This window comes from Delphinapterus leucas, chromosome 2, assembly GCF_059928025.1.
Source record: "Delphinapterus leucas isolate spDelLeu-1000000601 "Yukka" chromosome 2, BTC_Dleu_Yukka2, whole genome shotgun sequence".
Classification (NCBI taxonomy): Eukaryota; Metazoa; Chordata; class Mammalia; order Artiodactyla; family Monodontidae; genus Delphinapterus; species Delphinapterus leucas.
In genome coordinates, this window is record NC_143130.1 from 30,494,711 (window position 1) to 30,502,253 (window position 7,543).

A 7,543-nucleotide genomic window follows, 5' to 3' on the forward strand; every position below is an offset into this window, starting at 1 on the left:
CCACTAAACACTCACTCCCTATTCCCCCTCCCCCAGCACCCACCATTCTACTTTTGTCTCTGATTTTGACTGCTTTAGGGACCTCAGGAATCACATCTGTACTTTTGTATCTGGCTTATTTCATTTAGCATGGTGTCCTCAAGGTTCATCCATGTTGTGGCGTGTGTCAGAATGTCCTTCCTTTTGAAGGCTGAACAATATTCTGTTGGGTATGCAGACCACAGTTCTTCATCTGTGCAGCCGTCCATGGACACTGCGTTGCTTCCACGACTTGGCTATTGTGAATCATGCTGCTAAGAGCATGGGTGTACAGGTACCTGTTTGAGAGCCTGCTCTCACTTCCTTTGGGTTCATACCCAGAAGTGGAATTGCAGGAATTGCAGGGGAGATCCTGCTCCCCTGCAGATTCATGAAGGATTTTCAGTGCTGCTTCTTTTCCTTTTTTTTTCCTTAAATTTTTCACTATGTGGTCTATGAGTGTAATGTTTACTTTATATGTGCTTTTGTGTCCTTTCTTTCATGCTAATTTAAGTTTTTCATTTTGCTTGTAGCTTTTACTACATTTTATTTACAGTTTTTGTAGTTTTATATAGTTAGTTTTACAGTTTAAAACTAACTGTATAGTATGCTTAATCCTCTAACCTTCTTTAGACAGTATTTCTAGACTTCCTATTCAGTATGAAATTAGTGTATTTCTAACTTCTCTGTTCCCTCTTTTCTTACCTCAACAATTTTAGTTTATTTAATTTTATTGTCCCTGGTTCTTCTAATACTTTATACTTTCAAATATGCATCATTTGTCATTTTTATGCCGTATGTTTAAACTCCAGACTACACAAGAAGAGGAATGCTGCCTATTTATACCACCGCCCATTCCCGTGATGGTGTCAGGGCTGCGGCATCTTATTTATAACATTCTGCTGTTACAATATTCTGCTGTGATACCATAATCCTCACCGTAGTTCTCGTCTCATTCCTGCATTTAAATGGCTTCAGGGCTCGCTACCCATGTTTCACTTCAGTTTCTCCACACACTGCGTAGTAACCCCCAGGAGGGTCCAGGGGACAGAGCCGCTGGGTCTTACATGCTCCAGGCTGCTCTACTCCCTTCTGGAATTAAGTATCGTTGGCAAGCATGAGGACAGCAGATTTTCCCCTTATAATATCTTGTTCTTTGTTTTGTTTCCTTGGCCTGGATGCCTAAAGAAACTTTTCTTCATCTTTTAATAGATCCCTGTTACTCATCCATTGTCAGTGTTTTCTTAGTGTCTGGCATGCTCTTGCAGTCTGCAGAGAGCGATTTATGCTTCTTCCTGTATCAGCTTGATTTAAATCTGTGCCTTTTTGACTTCTTCCCCTTGGTTGGTCTTGACACCGTTTTGTCCCACTCTCTGCCTCCATCTTCCTGCCCGCTACCGGCTCTTCCAACGGTGCCTTCCCTTCTGCCCTGATCTGCTGTTCCCTCCTGCTCTGGCTGAGGGCCCAGCAGAGCACGTGAGCCTCTCCCCACCTGTCTGAACACCTCCTGAGGGAGAGCGTTTCTACGAGCTCCCTGGACACACCAGGCCCATCCCTACTTGTTCCATGGCCCATCGGTTCCCATTTGTTTGATTTCTCCCTTCCCTCTATTTTAAAAAATAGTATCTTTAATAGACCCCTGCTTTTTTCTTTCTTGTTAAATTCATCTTTTAACAAAGGAAGTCTTTTCTGCACCAGCTACTTACACACTATACAAATGGGGCTCTTTGTGACTCAGGGCTGTGTGTTTGCACATGTGCATGCATGTGTGTGTGTGTGTGCATTAATTACGTTATTTCTCCCCAGCTAGTAGAGAATGAGAACTGTGGGCTGCTCAGTCTGGAGTCTGTCCCCTTCACAACACTGTTACATGGCGTGCTGCAGAGGTTAATGTCTAAGTGTTTAGCATAACACCTGACACAAGCCACCAGATGCTCAAAAAGTACACTTGTTCTTTGTTTCTTTGTGCACCATCTCTGCTCCTCTGCGGTACTGGGGAAGTGTCTGCAGCTCCCATCTCCTAACCAGGCTCCACGTCACTCGGGAAACCTGAGGCGCTGCCGGCTGTGTCTGGAGCCCAGGTGGTGGCCCCTGTCCACGGTCTTCCGTTCCCCATGTGATCTTCCTGCATTTGACACCCTTCCACATGCACGTGGTTCGTGGTTATGCTATAAGCTTCATGGAAGAGAGTTTGTTTTCTGGATTTGTTCTTATTCTCCGGGGATCACTTTGGAGAGGAGAAGATGGTCGAGATGTCTTTGCTGCCTTAAAGTGGAGACAACATATTGCTTTGTTTTGTTTTTAAGAGATAAAAAGGCCATCTACTCTAGGATATTTCTTCACTCGTTATCATCCAACAGAAGTTGATTTTGTGTTTATGTTGTTAACTTTGGTGGGTGTGAGGCATACAAAAATAAACAAGACCCAGGACTTCCCTGGTGGTGCAGTGGTTAAGAATCCGCCTGCCAATGCAGGGGACACGGGTTTGAGCCCCGGTCCGGGAAGATCCCATATGCCCTGAAGCAGCTAAGCCCATGAGCCACAACTACTGAGCCCTTGTGCCACAGCTGCTGAAGCCCGCACACCTAGAGCCCGTGCTCTGCAAGAGAAGCCACCACAATGAGAAGCCCACGCACCACAAAGAAGAGTAGCCCCCGCTCGCCACAACTAGAGCAAGCCCATGTGCAGCAACGAAGATCCAACACAGCCAAACGTAAATAAATAAATTAATTTAAAAAACCAAATAACTAAAAAATAAACAAGACCCCAAAGAACTGAAAGCAGAGACTTGAACCTCTATTTGTACAGCCATGTTCACAGCATGACTCACAGCAGCCAAGTGTGGATGTAACCCAAGTGTCCATTGACAGATAACTTGGTAAACAAAATGCCGTGTAAACATACAGTGGAATAATATTCAGCCTTAAAAAGGAAGGAAATTCTGACACAGGCTACAACATGGATGAACCTTGAGGACATTATGCTCAGTGAAGTAAGCCAGACACACAAGGACAAACGTATGATTCCAATTATATGAAGTCCCCAGAGCAGTCAAGTTCATAAAGTAGAATTGGGGTTGCCAGTGGGTTGAGAGAGTGAGGAATGATGATTTACTGGATACAGAGTTTAAGTATGAGATGATGAAAAAATTCTCAAGATGGATGGTGGTGATGGTCGCACAACAGTATGAATGTACTTAATGCCACTGAACTGTGCACTTAAAGATTAAGATGGAAAGTTTTATGTTGTGTATATTTTATCACAATTAAAAATAAGTAAACAGGGCTTCCCTGATGGCACAGTGGTTGACAGTCCGCCTGCCGATGCAGGGGACAGGGGTTCGTGCCCTGGTCCGGGGAGATCCCACATGCCGCGGAGCGGCTGGGCCCGTGAGCCATGGCCGCTGAGCCTGCGTGTCTGGAGCCTGTGCTCCGCAACGGGAGAGGCCATGACAGTGAGAGGCCCGCGTACTGCAAAACAAACAAACAAACAAAATAAACAAAAATAAGTAAATAAGACACCATCCCTGCCTTCAGGAAACCCTCAAAACGGCGGGGGTTGACTTTGGTTGGGAAGAGATCCTGCTCCCCTGCAGATTAATGAAGCTCGGAGATGTCAGTACCCTGTCTGGCCCTGGTCTCTGCATCACTAGCACAGAGGATGGGGCAGAGTCTCCAGGTTCTCTGATATTCTATGATATTATGACCTTGCTTAATATTGCCCCGAACAGATCGTAAATATGAGTTGTTATCACACAACCCAGGCTTTTGCACACACAGGTCCCCTGCAAGCATGGACAGCTCTGTACACACAGGGGCAAACCGAGGTGGAAAGTGCTAGGGTTTTGGAGATCTGTGCAGGGCGCAGGCCAGAGGCGCCTGCTGTGCTTCACAGCCATCACTGCCTGGTGACCAGAGCTGGCTTCCTGGCCTTGACCTCAGCAGGTGTCCGGCCCCACCTACGTCATGCCCCGCCGGCACCACCTTGAATGGGAGCCCCACGCTTTCACGATGCACAGGGTTCCCGATCACGCAGCCAGTTTTGAATAGGCCTTAACCCAAAGTGGAGAAGGTCAAGTTAGAGTTACTTAATTTTCAAAGGAATCTGGCCCTTGGCTTCACTATGAAGACAGCTGACCAGGGCTTTAAAATAGCGAGAAGGACAGTACACCAGGAGCCCATAAACATGTCAGAGAGATGACGTAAAACCCTGCTTTATTATGTTGGAACTCTTGGCGTGGAGCTGGAATGAAGGATGAGTCTGGGAATCGGCTTCAAAATGACCAAACTCGGACTAATTTACATCACTTCTTGGCCTACACACTTGGCTCTTCGATTAGGGTTTATTTCTGTTCCACTCGCCCCTCCCTGGAAGGCTCCTTTCTCTGATCACAAATAGATTTTTACTAGCATTTTTTGAGAAGAAAAAGGAGGACAGGAGAGAGGTTAGATGGCCCTTGTCGGTTTGGTTCTGCTTTAGGTGGCCATTCCTCACTGAAATTTAAATAGTTAACCATCTGGAAAGTGAAGAAAATAAAAGACTGGCTCGGCACCTCTTGACTGTCGGCTGGGGCCGCAGTGGGTGCCCTTTCCATAAACTCAAGAGCTTCAGTTTACAGGACTACAAGGTTAAGGCAGTAAAGACCCAGCCCGGCCCCTCCCGCTGCCCAGGCCCGAGGCCCTCCAGCGTCAGAATCTCCACTGCTTGCCTCCGTCCTGGGCTGGTTGAGGGACATGAGGTTTCCCAAGATCACTCACAGCCTCAGTTTTCCTGGCTGTAAAGTGGGAACCTTTCACAACTTCTCTAGAATGCATTGGGGTTTTGTGCATTTAAGTGCAGTAGCACGTGAAAGAACCTAGAAGGAACGTAAATGCCATGCTTGGCCAAAGACAGGAAGGGTGTTAGAGCCTTTCCATTACCTTAAAGCACCGCTGTCACCCGGGAGGCACAACGTAGCAGAGCTCCTGGGTGGGAGTCCCCAACTCGCCTCCAAGACCTAGAATCTGGCCTCACCTCACCTTCTTGACCTCTTCTGCACTCTGGCCATCCCAGAGTATTCTCTGACTGCTCCCCAGGAGACCTGAGACTTTGCCATGCTGCCCCCTGCCTGCAACCCCCCTCCTCTGTTTTCCTTCTTACATTTCAGGAACTGTGTGTTTGTCACTTGTCCCTGCAAAGCAAATCACACAGATCTAGTGGCTTAAAACAAGGCCCCAGATCAGCTCTTAGTTCTCCAGGTCAGAGTCCTGGTGGGCCCAGCCACCTCTCTGCTTAGGGTCTCACAATGCCAAAATATAAGTGTCGGCCTGGCCAGGCTCCTGTCTGGAGGCTTTGGGACAATCCCCCTTTGAGCACGTTGGTTGTGGGCCATGATGGTTAATTCTATATGTGAACTTGGCTGGGCCACTCTGTCCTGGTGTCTGGTCACATATCACTGAGTATTTCTCTGAGGGTGTTTTGGGTGAGACACTGAGTGAAGCAGATTGCCCTCCAGCGTGGTGGGCCTCGCCCAAGCAGATGCACTGTGGCACTGGGCTCAGGGGCCTGACACCCTCCGCACCTCCCTGGGTGGACCCTCTGTTTGCTGTCGCAAGCCGTCATGAACTGCAACGGGTCCGAGGTGTCCTCCACCCACAGGCTAAGTGGGGCACTGGCCACGGCCTGGGGACAACTCCTGGGTCGGAGACTATCGAGCCCATCACTCGCAGGAGCTGCTGGAGCCAGACTGTCCGCATTTGGGGTGTCAGCCCTTGAGCCCCAGTTCCCACACGGTGATGCACAGAGACGCCGGGTGATGTCTGCACATGTAGAGAGAACCCTGTACTTGGGGAGCCTGGGCCTGAGGAGGAGCCCAGGCCCAGGAAGCACGGCTGCTCTCTGCTCCAGAGAGGGACGCCAGCCCTGCACAGGATGGCCGATGGCCGCACAGACAGCCCAGGGAGGAGCTTGGAGTGGAAGCAGCCAGGGCGCCGCCCCCAGCTCTGCAGAAGCACCCAGATGCGGGAGCGCCGTCTGGGCAGTAGCTGTGCTCAGAGGCAAAGGCCTGGGTCTGGTGACCGTGGCCTCACTGGGAACAGCCAGAGGTCAGGGGGCCCGGCCGGCAGCCCCTCCTTCCCTGCCACGCTGTGAAGGCAGGTCCTGCACCCCTTTGCCCTGGCCGTGCTCGCACTGGACTCTCCATCTTGTGTGTATCTTTAACAACAGCTTCTATCTCTCCCCCGCCTTCTAAAGACACTCTTTATCTTCTCATGCCATGGGTCCCTTTGACAGTCTGGTAAGGACCCCTTCTCCAAATAAAATACGTAAGAAAATAAAACACCTAAGAAAATGAGAAAGAATAAAATAACTAAGAAAATAAAGGAACTATTGTGACTGTTATTGAAAACCACTTGTCAGATATTTTAAAAATATGTAAAAAATTTTAAAACCTATTTGAGATTAAAATATGTGCTGCTTTGAGTATTAAGTAAAACAACCCAGCAGTGGGTCTGATAGATATTATAACTTCAGAGCAGTCTGGGGCATAAAGAATATTTAGAGATCTATGAAGCCCTTGCCCCCGTGTTTGGAGCAAAGCCGATGTTCCAGACAAATTGCTGCCATCTCGGTCTGGTGCACGCAGGCGGGCAAGTGGAGACCCCGTGGAGCAAGGGAAGAAGAGCGGAGACCCATAGACACACACGTGGGCCCTTTGATGTGTGGGGACTACAAGCTGCTTAAAGTCACTGAGTGGAAAGCAGAAGGCTAGGTCCCGGGGGGATGGGAGCCCAACAAGCAGGGCCCCACTAGCCTTCACCCCTCCACGGTGGCTGGGCTTCCTAGGATTCAGAAGTGCTTCTTTACTGGTTGGGGAACAGCAGCTGCCCCCAAAGTCCCTGCAGTGACCTACTGCCCAAATGACCCAGACTCCTCCCACTGACTCCCCAGCACCCCCAAATCCAAAATGGACAGGTTAACTCCCAGCCCAGCAGGGACCCTGGGGCCCTGCTCCTCAAGTGTTGGGTGGGGCTAGAGTGGCCTCTCCTCATGGTCTAACTTCACTGCTGCATGGAAGAGGAGGCAGGGTCAGCAAGCCGCTTGGGGGACAGACCGAGGGCCCAGAGGAAGGCCGGGGCTTCCTGTGGCCGCCTCTTAGCCTCAGGAGTGAGATGAGGCTCTTGGCTGTGGTCACAGAAGGAACCGGGTTGGTGGAACATTAAGGGGTGTCTGGAACCACGCCAACAGCTCAGGCCAAGAGGGGACCTTCAAGGTGTGGCCCTAGGACCACGGCCAGGTCACGCTCCTTGATTCTGAACCCTGCATGGGGTCAGAATAGCTTTCACGAATCAGTGTGAGGTTCTTGGGCCTCAGACTCAGACCAGGACTACAGCACCAGTTCCTGGATGGCAGCCTCCATAATCATCTGAGTCCGTTTCAGTGATGAATTTCCTGAGATACAGGTATATCTTATTGGCTCTGTTTCCATGGAAAACCCTGCCTGATACGGTACTGCAATGTGTGAAAACACAGATAGTGCAAATGTTCT